Raw genomic sequence first — 13,262 nt, forward strand, 5'->3', positions numbered from 1 at the left:
AATTCATGGTTCAGTCTTATGTAAACATTTTACATAGGATGCCCCCACTTTCATGTCTCTACATGAACGATTAGGATCACCTCGTTTGTACTACAAAGTGGGCCGCATCCATAGTTTCTCTAAATAAGGCGCCCAACCTTTATTTCATATACTATAGACTATTTAGGCTATATACTCGAACTTGATCCACGTTTATGTTTACACATAAAGTTCAAGTTTATTCAAAAATAGCCTTGGAACTTGATTTATTGGATTTAAGATTATAATATTTAATTTCTCAATAAACAACTTTATTGAACAGAATATGATTTACAAACTACGAGTTTTAGGACAAAAAATTCCAACAGACAGGCCTGTGTACGAGCCGACACATGTGGAGTCACATGATTGCTTCTCTTACGTTCTGACCCAAAATCAAGTTTGAGCACGACTCTTCGTCTCCTTACTTGATTCGAACTCATATTCGGCCGAGTACCGAACTGGCTGGCAACGTCGTTGTTCATCTCTCTAACAAAAGTTGATCTATGGGAACATTGTCTCCCATCCTTTAGACTGGTTGCTATGGCCAACGTTTCTTCTTCAAACACCGTATAATTGCCCTCTGTGGCACTCTTCTTCTGACCCTCAAATGCGATAGGGTGTCTATTCTACAGTTAGGCACCACTCAACGCATGACTACGCACCTCAACGTAAGCTTTAATAGGTTGGGTCACACTCACGGACCCAAGAATTGTCCCTCTCCTCGGGGCTTGCTTCAGGACACGGCTGTCGACACTCAACCGTCCCTTCTCTTCCTTCCATAAGCAGTCTTGTGCTTGATACGGAGCTTTTGCAGGTCTAGTGAATCCTGCACCCGACAATCTCCTTGACTGTCTTCGGAGTTTAGACGACTCTGACTGCGCCATACGACAATCACTCTTCGTAGGCGATTCCAATATGGGCAAACTATCACGTTTCCCATCACCACATCTCTTCATGACACACCTTGTGTCTTTCTGAACACGACCCTCTCTCAGTTGCATGGCCGAGATCATTCTCAGTCCTTTGGGTTGCCGAAGGTCTGTCTGCACAACGGTGGGGGTAGACCCCGTGATCATCAGACATTTGGCTGCAGGCATTATGATCACTTGATGTTCGAGAAGGAATTCCATTTCGAGGACTACGTCAAAGTCATCCATGCCTACAACCACAAAATCAACGAAACCGCTCAATCCTTCCAACTGTATCGTTGTCCGTTTCACTATCCCAACGACAGGTAGAGCTCTAGAATTTACGACCTTCATTTTTCCCGTACCCTTCTTCCAATGAAGGTTTAGTCGTCTGGCTTCGACCACTGTTATAAAATTATGAGTGGCACTGGAGTCAACCATAGTGCCTTTGCATGCTTTCGGTTGATCCAAGTGTCAACATATATTAGGCCCCTTTTAGTACGACCACTTGTCTCTCTCGGTTTCTTCTGAAGGGACGACAAGAGTCTTATGGCTCCCACTCTAACATTCTGAACTCCTTCTACTTGCCCAACTTCCTTCTCTGGTTGACTCGACGTGTCATCTGAGTCTGCAGCTAAAGAGGCCCGAAAGGCATAGAAGACAGCTTTATGTAGGCATTCCCTTGCCCGATGTAGTCCGTTACAAATGTAGCAACTGATAGGAGTGTGAGATGTCCTCTGACTATTGGGCCTTTGCCCCATGTTCCCCGTATTTGACTGGAAAGGCTTGCGGTCTCTACCGGGACTTCTACTTCCACTGACAGCTTCGAAAGAATTTGGTCGGCTGTTTTGATCTCTCCCAGGTGAAGAGCTTTATTGACGTCTCGTCTCTTGAGCGTCACTAGACAGATCAAACAAACGCTCAGCTGTTGCATAGGCTGACACAAGGTCTTGAACTCTCTGTTCGTATAACTCAGTCCTTGCCCATGATTTTAACCCTTCAACAAAACTGAAGATTTTGTCCTTCTCGGTCATATCAGATATGTCTAACATCAGCCCCGCAAATTGCTTCACATATTTCCGAATGGTTCCAGTGTGCTTTAATTCCCATAGTTTCCATCGAGCCAGAATGTCGACATTCTCGGGGAAAAACTGTGAGCGAAGTTCTCTCTTCAAACTGTCCCAAGTGTCTATTACGCAACGCCCTTCTTGAATGTCAATATATCGGGACCTCCACCATAACTTTGCATCCTCAGATAGATGCATGGTCGCCAATGTCACTTTGGCTTCCTCCGCCACGGTGTTTGTGGCTTTAAAATACCGCTCAATATCGAAGATAAAGTTTTCCAATGCCTTTGCATCCCTTGGCCCACAGAAGGGCTTGGGTTCTGGGATCTTTATCTTGCCAATTGTAATCGCTCCTCCAGCCGGAGCTTGATTGGCCAACGCTCGCATCGTAAGGTTCACCTTCGTGTTCACCTCTACGATTTCATTTCTAACGACATCCAGGGTGGCTCGAAAGTCCTCTGTCATACCATTTATCATCTCCATTATATCCTTCTGAGAGTTATCTAGCTCTATAACTCGCTCCTCCATTCGGAACAGAGCCCGATGAACTGTTCCCACGCTCGTAGGGAACATTTTCAATTTTCCTGATTTGTGACTCTAACGTGTCAACTCTAGCCAACAAATCATGTATGGGTAATCCGTCCAGGCGACCAGACACCGCATCAACAACATCGACTCTCTTGGCAACTTTCTCAAGTCGTTCTTCCAGAAATCGGATGGAATCAGAAACTTTCTTTAGGTGGAGCATTTGCTCTTCGATCACCACCAACCGTTCTTCATGGGTCTTGCCCGTTCGTTTTACCGTCAACATCTCTCTGTCTAAACTGTCAGCCAATTTGGCTCTGATACCACTTGTCACAATCGTAGCGTTTCAACCTCGAGAAGGACGATTGTGCGACACTTGTTCTAACTCAACGAACAAGCAAGTCGATAAAAATCCAAGAGTTGTAGGTAACGTCGACGTATGTCGTAACCTTCCTTTGCGTTTTAGGGAAATTTTATTTATAAAACGCGGGAAAGAAAAAAATAAATTGAAATAGACGTTACGATAAGCATTAAAGACCGTCAATTGCAAGGAAAAATGGTTGCTTCCAAAGAGTACAACTAATGCTCGAGCGGGGATTCAACTGGTATGTCTCCCCTATAATACATTTTGAACATTTTCAGCTCTGGCAGGCTTGCATATGAAAATGCGAAACGTCACACCCAAGATTTATGATCTAGAATGAAAAGCAAACACCTAAACTAGTCATGGAAACTAAAGATGAGATAAACTGGGGATAATCGGAGCATATAACCAAAGGTAAACACACTTTGGAAAAATATGTCCGTGACACCCGACACCAGCACCCACCATCGGGCCCATGCGCACGGGCCCATGCCGTATGGCCAGGCGGCAAGCCAAGCAACCGCGGCGGGGCTCCAGTCGGCCGCCCATGCTCGCCCAGGTATGGCGCGCACGACGTCCGCGCACGCTCGCCGATGCTAACATTGCGCGCAGCCTACACCAGCGACAGGCGCGCGCGGCCCCCTAGTGCGCTCGCCCCGTGTCTGCCCCAGTTCCAGATACTCCGAGAACCTCCCAGAAGCTTCAAGAAGGACCTAGACACGCCCATGTGCGTGCTGCCTCGCCCATGCTCGACCTAGACAGCCTCAGAAGCCTCTAGAACGCCCTAGACAGTGCTGGAACGTGCTGGAATGCGCGAGAAGCTCCCGAGAAGGCCTCAGAATGTGCTGGATGATTCTGAAACGTGCTGGAACACTTTAGAAGGCTATTATGACGGTTAAGAAGTGTCATAAAAGGTCTAATCCTCTCTAGAATGTTCTAGGCTTCCTTGTAATGTACTAAATGATCTTGTATCATCTAGAAACTCCCTTGGCCGACCTTCTAAGGCCCAAGGTCGGTGGGGAAGGTCTATAAATACTTAGGGAGGGCCTCATTTGTACCAAGCCTTGCAACCTTGCAACTTTGCATGTGTTAGCCAAGCAAGGTCACCTTGCCATACCAAGTCTCCTTGCCCATGGCCCCCATGGCAAGAGACAACATATTTGTACCCAAATGTGTATTAATCTATTCTTGGAATGCAGTGTATCATTCCCAAGACGTATCCATCCAAACTCCCTTATCCTTCCAACCTCTCTCGTGTCTTGCAACCAACCCAATTAATTTCGCTGCAACACGTTGGTGTAGTGCTTGGCGCACTACCCCTTCCCGAAAAGGCTTACTTGGCTACGTGGGCATTGTAGTTAGCCAAGTGCCGCACGTATGGTTAGCTTCAGACTTTAACCACGTGACACTAGCCTCATCAGTCGTCTTCCTTTCTCTATCAAATAGCCGCCGACCCTCTTCTCCGGCGACACTCCAGCGGCCACACCCACCGAACGCCCAGCTCTGTAGTCGACGACGGTCTACGTTCACTCTGTACGGCTTCAGGAGCATTGTTTCTTCTTCGTTCGAGACTCCAGCGTGAACGAACAACAAGTTCTAGATCACGTTTTCAATGACTGAGTGTGTGTTTCCGGCTGCGGCGGCGTTTTTGGCTTAGGGATAAGTGTCACTCGTGGAAGTTCAATAGGTGTTAATCTTTGTCCAAGGAAGTGAATTTTCAAGGATGATTGTCGATCGAGGTAATTAGTTTCAAAATTGTTTGCATGCTTTAAATGGCGATTCATATGTGGTCGATTGTTAATTGACATCTCGGATTGAATGAACTGTTGATCTTACCAAGGGGTAGCCATACCTGCTGGGCTACATGAACTATGCATTTTTCCTACTTTGTATTTGAACTGAATGATTGAAAGTTTTGTTTGTATGGATGTATTTGTTGATCGAAAATTCTTTTTACCGATTGAAGAATTTTCATTTGAAAGTATTGAAATATTAGTGTTATAAAAAGTATGAAAATACCATTCATTATAGGAGTTTCAGCTTGAAGCATTTAGGTTTTAAAACTTATTTGCTTGCAATATTTTGATTTTGAAAGTATTCTTTCTAGAAAAATTTTGACAGAAAGTTCTGTGAATTTCAAAGCTTGATATGAGAATTGCTTATTGAGTATTTTTGTACTAATCTTTGATTTCAAAGTGTTTTCAGATGGAAAATCAGGTGATAGTTTTAAAGGGTAGTTAGGGTGACTCTATTCTGAAGCAGCCACCAAGCAGAGTCTAAGTTGAATTTTCGTTTCCTTTGATTATTTGATCTTTACAAACTCTTGTCTAATTTGGTCAGTTTAGCCTTCTCGATTCCCATTGTCAGCCATTTCTATTTCCCAATCTAGACAATGTTTTCTAACCTTTCTTGCTTATGATTCTACAAATTACTATAATCCCTCATCGTTTCACCCAGATTTGTGCTTTCATTGATGCAAAGGTCAAATGGGTTAGAGATCCATACCTTGATTTTGCAGTTCAAAGAGAGAAAAACCTCAAACAAGTAATTTCCCTTAAGAATATAATAATTTCGAGTCCTTTAACATCTGTTCCACTTTCTTCTTGTCTTTTTGCTTAATCAGAACCTCAAAGTTCCCACTACCACCATCTCCAAGTTCTTCGAGTTATACCCTTATGTTTTCATCCAATTCCAGCCTAGTCTTGGTCTCCATCCTCATGTCAAAATCACCTCACAAGCTTTACTTCTCCACAAGGAAGAATCAACCATTCATAACTCTCGACTGCATAGAGATGATGTTGTGAAGAGGTTAGCAAAACTATTGATGCTCATAGGGGTTGGAAAATTTCCCCTATATGTTATTGAGAGGTTGCAATGGGATTTGGGTTTACCCTATAGGTTCATTCCAACCCTTCTTGCTGGTTATCCTGAATATTTTCAAGTTTGTAGTGTGAAAGACTGTTTAACAGGTGAACAAACTCTTGCATTAGAGCTACTTTCTTGGAGGAAAGACCTTGCAGTCTCTGAATTGAAGAAAAGGGAATCTCTGGAAGGAAATTTTGGGAGAAGGAAAATAAATCATATTCCATTTCCAATGAGTTTCCCGAGGGGTTTTGATTTGCAAAAGAAAGTGATGAATTGGGTGGAGGAGTGGCAGGATTTGCCTTACATTTCGCCCTATGAAAATGCATTCCATCTAGCACCAAATACGGACCAAGCTGAGAAATGGGTTGTGGCTGTTCTCCATGAGTTGCTTTATCTTACGATCTCGAAGAAAACCGAAAAGGAGAACATCTTCTGCTTGGGAGACTATTTGGGGTTTGGTTATAGGTTTAAGAAAGCCATAGTTCATCACCCAGGTATATTTTATGTCTCAAACAAGATTAGAACACAAACTGTAGTTCTTTCGGGAGGCTTATAAGAAAGATTTTTTTGGTAGAGAAGCACCCTTTGATGGGGATGAGGCATCGGTACCTTCACCTTATGAACAAAGTTATAAAGGAAACCTAGACCAGATGTCATATTAGCTTCTTCCAGAGGTAAAAGTAGCAATATTGCATTGGCCAATAAAGAAGTTTAAATGAAAGATTTTGTTGTCCTTTTTCATTCATCGGTCTTGAGGAATACTATGCTGTCTCATAACAGTGCATTTCATGAGTGAAAACAGTATTAAAGCCTTCATGATCAGACATGACTCTGGCAGTTGAATTGTTTTTTTCTTAAGAGCTTGGTGACATCTTGGTAGAGCATCAGAGAAATTTTGTTAGTTAAATTGTGTTTAGGTTAGCGTTAATTGACTTGTATTCTCCCTTTTGAGGTAGAAGGTTCAATAAAGGGTAGTGAATAGTTTGACATAACAATTGTTTGTAATAAATTGCTTCCGTTGAATTGTGTAAGTTGTAAAAGTTCATATTTCTTAAGTTTTCCATGTTTTTGTTATATAGGTATATTAAAAAATACAGGCTGTTACAAAATTCTTCCCAAATTTTTTAGTTGTGCAGTGGTCCATCTTCTTCTGACTATCCTTCTGTAGCTTTCTGAGTTCTCTGACTATAGCTCGACCTTTAAGCTTTTTAAGCTTTCTTAGGCTTTTCCATATAGAGGTTGAGCTAACTGAATTTTCCTGTAACACTAACATTAAATCTTTGGCTTTACCTTTGTGTTGTAACATGTTATTACTACTTAGTGACTTCCATTACAATATCTATTAATCTAACCTTCATTGTTGGCTTAAGTTGTTCTGGTGTAATATGTCAGTAGTTTGTAATTTTAGAGAAAGACCTTAAGGCATGTAGGAAAATAATAGGAAGGCAATTGTCAATTGTGAAGTCAAGCACATGAATGTTTTGACTTTTGACTATGAGTATTTATTGTATTATATAATACAACAAGAATGCCTTCATTGTTTTTTTTTTTTAAGACTGAATAAAATTGCTCTGAGTTGTAATATGCATTATGCATATATGTGGTTCTGAGTTTGTATAAATATATATTTCTTATAGTGTATTGTAGTTCTCTTTAAAATAAGTTAATAATAATAATAATAAATATAAAAAAAAGTTATTCTTATTACGAAATTTTATTTTATACACTGTCCAACTTTTTACTGAATCCAAACTCCAAAAATATTGAATCCAAAAATAATTAAAGAAATTGTAATGTATAACCAAATAACTTGTATATTTTGTAAATACAACATAGTTCTGATTTTTTTTTTTTTATCTTTCACTTTTTTTTTGTGCGGTGAAAAATTGTTTTATAAAGGATTAGGACTTTAGTGAAATAACTCTCAAATTCCCTAAATGGATAGCCAGTTTTAATACTCCTAAATCGTATGCAACTTTAGTGGAATCTGGATGGATATTATTTGGAATAACTCCTAACGTCAAATAAAAAGCCTACATCAGAAACTTCTTTTTAAAGGAACATGACTCTTTTAATGGATAAACAAGTCCTACTGGACGGCGGTCCATATGAGAAAAGAATTCTAGAAAGTTTCTTATCAATGCATCTTTGTCATATATTCTTCCTTTGGCAAAATGAACCAAAAATCTTTGCAATATTCTTCGTACCTCCTACTCATCCTCTTAGACTTGTTTATCCCATTGAACAAAAACAAAGGCTCCATAAGATAGGGTATTTTTGGGATAGTTGCCTAAAATCAAGCGAAAATCTTCTATAATATTTTTTTGTGCCCAACTCTTCTATCTTAGATTTTTATCTTTCTATATATTCTCATTTACAAAGATCAAGCCTAGGTCTTGAACTTTTTCCATAAGAAGTGGAACCCCTCTATTGAGGTGCTGAGAACGATAATGTACGAGTCAGTCCGTGAAAAACTCACAACTGCTACGTGGGCTTCTTCATCCTAATCGAATTTGCGGAAATTCCATCATCTATCCCATGAAAGGGAAATAGAATTGATTATGTATAATAATCAGTGACTTTGAAAGGAGTGCAAAAGAAAGGCAGAGGAGAAAAGGCGAGACCAAAAGCTTTACCGTCTTCTTTTGGAGCAAGAAGCCTCATTCCTTCTTATTTCCTTTTATTCATTCCCAGTTTCAGCTCTTCTTGCTAAGGATGGATCACTCTTTCATTCGTGAGGTTATTAGATAAGTGGCTTAAAAGGAGAAATAATGGTCGAAATACCGTAGGTATTAGCTCAAATTCAGAAATGCAAGGTTTTGACTCCCTCGCTCCTACGCCTTCCTATGCCTTTCATCCTAAAGTTTCTGAAACTTCCTTTTATTTCCAGGTAGACTTTTGAGAGTAGGAAGACAACTAATCGTGCTGGTTGGACTCTCCAACGAGTATCTGGATCTCCCCTCCTCCTCAAACCTTTTTTCTTAAATGCGCTTCTCACGCATATTGAATTGCGCCTCTTGGCACTACCCATAATGATCCTTCTCATTATTTAAGTGCATTTGAACTTCTAAGTCGATCTCTTGTGATAAATGGACATGATACCTTCTTACAGAAAGACAATTGTACCAGTTTGTAATTAGGATCTGCGTTGAAGACCTTATTTGTAAAGCTCTCTAGAAAATAGATGAAAACGAAGTGAAAGAATTTCATTTTGATGCTTCACTCAATTTTTTGAGGTTGAAAAAGAACTGAAGGGGTACGATCGGCCCATGGGGTGTGGCTCATGGTGGTTAAGCTAGTGGCTATCTCATTGCTTATGAGAATTTCACATTCATACTCTTTAGAAAGGTTTTCTCGTATTTGGCATCCAACCTGAATGACGTCTAGAATGGTTAATAATTTCTTCATGCCTTGCTTAGATTCTTCCTGATTCCCAAACTAACGAGACAAAGGCAAGGAAAAGAGGTTCAAAGAATATTGACAGTCGCGGCAAAGGTTGAGGTCTCAAGAATCTTCCCCTAATCTCATATACTCTATGGTTGTCCTATATTCATGTATATTAAGAAAAGCTAAAAGACAGACACCCATTTCACTTGTCTTAGTGTACATAAAGTCAAATTATTCGATTTGACATTCTTCCATTTCCTAAAGTCCTAAAAACAAGGTGCGTGCAGACGCGAGTTCTAATTGATCAATAGTTGAAGGAGAGAAAGTAGCTTATTTCTAAGAAATTCTTATTACTATGGTATGATGAACAAGTAAGAAGGAGGGAAGGAAAAAGTCCCAACAAAAGGAACCCTACGACAAGGAAGCGAAAGCCTATTACCCACAAGAGTGCAGAATCAAGGAAAAGCTGCGGGTACGAGCTCTCTTTCATTCGTCGAACTCAAGCAATCTCCGTTTTACACCTCTACTAAACTGAATTAGTTGGCTTTTCCAAACTAGTAAAAAGACTAGAAAACTTGGACCTATGGCTATCCAACCAGGTCTTTCCACATAAAGGGGAAAGAGGTAGAAAGGAATAGCGAAGATGAGTTAAAGATCAAGAGGCATCAAAATGAAATTCTCCTTATATCTTTTCTTTCGAGATGATTAACTTCCTTATTTTTATATCTTGAGTCTATTTTCTTCTTTCTTTATGTAAGACCCAAACTTTGGGTAGTGTAGTCTTTTTCAAAGAGTTTAAGAGGTTTGAAAGAAGGAAAGTTTTTGGTTCAATATCAAAGAATAGTACTTTTTAGGCGTATTGGGTTGACTTGGCAAAATGGTTTTAGAGGTTAGAAAGGGTTTTGAGTGTTTAAGGTTGGCAAGAAAGAAGGATTAAAGAGGTTAGGTGTTTTAGCTAACTTCAGAAAGGAGTTTCTCACAACTCGGAAAATTACACTCAATCTAGACTTGAAAATTCATAATTTGAGTCTAGTTTATTGAAGAAGGTTGCTGGACGTTTTGGATATGAGAAAGTTGACGTTTGGACAAAAGAAGGCAAGAGGGTCAGTTTGCGAGTGAATCTGAGCAAGCTACACTCTTAGAACGCTACAGAACGCATCGTTTGGCGTTTTCTTCCTCAAAATTTCAGGAAAAAATTTTTTAGGGAAGAAAACACATTTAGAGAAACTTTGTAGTAGAAGAAAGTTTTGTCAAAAGAGTTATGCATTTTAAGGGTGTAAAGTAAGTAGGAGGTTCCCTAAGAAGGTTTAAGGTGAATTTAAGCAAGGATGAGGTGTCAACTTGTACTCATGCAATGAACTCTATAAATAGGCCAAATTTAGTATTAAGTTTCTCACAATCCACTCGAGTGTTTTGAGTGAAATTAGTCTTAAAAGTTTTCATTTTGAGTCTAGTTTCTAAGTTGGGGTTTTTGATTTAATTTGAGTAACGGAGAGTTGCGTTTTGGCGGTAGAAAGCAAGAAAGGTCAGAATACTGGTGGTTCTGAACAATGTGGACTTCCAGAGGGCTGTAGAGTACATCCGTTGGAATCTGAAGTTGAAAATTTTAGGTATGAATAACAAGACGTTTTTCAACAACTTTGTAGAAGGATATATGTTTATTTGAGTTCTGGATTTTTAAGTTCTAAAGCTCTAAAGAAGCTGAGTTATGGCCGAGAATGAGGTTTTGGGCAGTGGCCAAGTTTAAGAAATTAGCATGGCATGTTGGGCATGCATTTTGGTTTGAGGAAGGTTTTTCTAAATGTTTTGGCGATGTATTTGATGTTTTAGAATAAAAGGGAATTAATTGGAGTTGTTTTCCGTCATTTCAAGACAAGGGGAAATTAGACAAGCTTATCTTCAAGGGTTTGATCTGCGATCAGTGAGTGAAAAATAAATTTACTACGACTATTTCAACTTATAATTTGCAAAATGATAATGATTCTAATATGTTTTTCGAGCTATTATTTAGTAGGCTTTTAAGTGAATCTTATTTCTATTTATCAATATGTTTATGAAAAATATTAATGCATGCTATTTAAAAAAGTATTCTATAACATGAGTTTAGAAACATTTTTAGCAAGCATGTATTTATAAGACTTACAAGCAATGATTTATAAAAAGCATGAGCTGAATAGAATGTTTTTAAAGAGAAAATCATGGTACTCTATATATCGAGTTCTCGATGGTCAATGTGCACAGTAGAGGTATAGAGCTATGCTGACCATTTAGTCGCTACCACCGAGTTCAGGCAAGAATAATATGATCAGTACTCTACTATCTTGACCGAGTTCAGGCAGGAATAAAAAGATCAGTTCTCTGCTATCCTAACCGAGTATTTAATCGAGGTTAACGCGATAGTATGACAGAAGGCACTCTGCTATCTTGTTTATGATAGAAGTATTTGAATGTTATAAAGTGTTAAGTTAAAGGAGATTTCTTAAAGACTTTATGTTATATTTCTGAAATTTTTAAAGTATATTTGTTTTATAAAACTATCACTCACTGGCCTTTTTAGCTCACCTTTCAAAATGTTTTTTCACTTTCCAGTAGAGGTCGTGTTTCGAGAACCTGACCGTTGTCTTCAGATTGCAGTGTGAAACTTGTTGATAGTTAGTTTTTAAGGGTCGGTTTTAATCTTATCATGTACATGGTTTGCATAAGTTGAAGTTGTTTAATTTTTGTTTGGTCTGTAAGTAAAGTTTGTAATTAATGGCATTTAGCCTCGACTACCTGTTTAAAGTTTAAAAAGCTGTTCAAGTTATTTCTCTTAGTTTCTGCTACATAAGTTTTAATTTCATATAGGTTGTTAGAAGTAAGTTATAGTTAGGGTCAATTAATGTTGTTTAGAAGAATAATGACATCAGTTGGTTTCACGCTACATCTCGGGTTGAGCAAGCAGGTGCTCGGAGTGGGGCGTGGCACTTTCTTAGCCGTATTAGCTGCTCTTTTTCTTTATTTGTTGTGAATATCCTCTTCTTTCTTTATTAAGGAGAGGGATGAACTAGCAGGACAAACGAAACTCTTGCCATAAGGACAAAAGGCCCCAACCATAAGGCTCATAGATTGATCTACGGGAGGAAGGTAGGCTCATTGTAATTCATCAAAAATTTGAAACTGTTTATAAGAATCATGAAAAATATTATTGGAATCAAACTCAAGAGGAGCGGACTCACAATATTCTTTGTGCCTAACGTCTGAAATTTATTTATAAAGGATCAAGATGGATATTATTGGTAAGACTCCTTTGAGTGGCCTTAATACTCTTAACGTTTGCAACTTTAGCGGAATCTTAAGTCCTCCAGATCGGCTGGCTCAAGATGATCAAAGAATTGAGAAAGAATGAATTATTAAAGCTACGAAGGCTTGAAGTGAAGCGATTCTTAAGGTTGAATGAATTGAGTGATTTCCTATTCCTTGGCGGCTTCCTCTTACTAGACACAAAGAAAGAAAGCACATAGCCTTCTCTAGGGCGAAAGAAAAGCTTACCATAAACCCCAGGTTCAGAAGTTCAACGAAGCATCTATAGTAGCTTCAAAGGAGTCAACTCCAAGTAATGAGGCTTCAAGTCTTCCATCATCAAGTAAGAAATATAATTCTAGGGACTGATCAATTTTCTTGGTAGGAAAACCAATGAACAAAGATAAGACCTGTCCTTTTGATCGCCTTTTTTTAGTTTGAAGGCATAACTCTTTGCACCTTTCCTTCATTCTTCTTTTCCTCTGGGCGAGGTGGGGAATCAGTACATACCCCTTTGAGCACAGAGGTTGAGTTTGATCTCATAAATTTTTGACTTTCCTTATCATCATGATTTATATTTATGCCTTTTACTCTAATTAGAGGCAAGGTGCAAAGATCTATGGATAAGACGCAAAGCATATTGCGAGACAGTTCTGAAGGACTATCCATATTAACCCAGTGAAAATTTTCGCTTTCTTTTCGATGAAGTTTCTCTTATCTGAACATTCGTTTTGTAGAAAATAACACTAGTAAACTAGTCTTTGCACGAATTGGACAAGAGCTCGATGAAATTGAGAAGCAAAAAGGAATCGAGATTGAATGAATGGTTGGTGCCATAGCAGCTGG

The 13,262-nt window shown here is 39.2% G+C and overlaps 1 pseudogene; it reads left to right on the top strand.

The window, feature by feature from the left end:
- The first annotated feature begins 4,552 nt into the window (after window positions 1-4,552).
- Window positions 4,553-6,395, top strand: LOC116406415 (annotated as a pseudogene).
- The last annotated feature ends 6,867 nt before the right edge of the window (window positions 6,396-13,262 follow it).

The sequence above is a fragment of the Cucumis sativus genome, unplaced genomic scaffold, assembly GCF_000004075.3.
Source record: "Cucumis sativus cultivar 9930 unplaced genomic scaffold, Cucumber_9930_V3 scaffold99, whole genome shotgun sequence".
Classification (NCBI taxonomy): domain Eukaryota; kingdom Viridiplantae; phylum Streptophyta; class Magnoliopsida; order Cucurbitales; family Cucurbitaceae; genus Cucumis; species Cucumis sativus.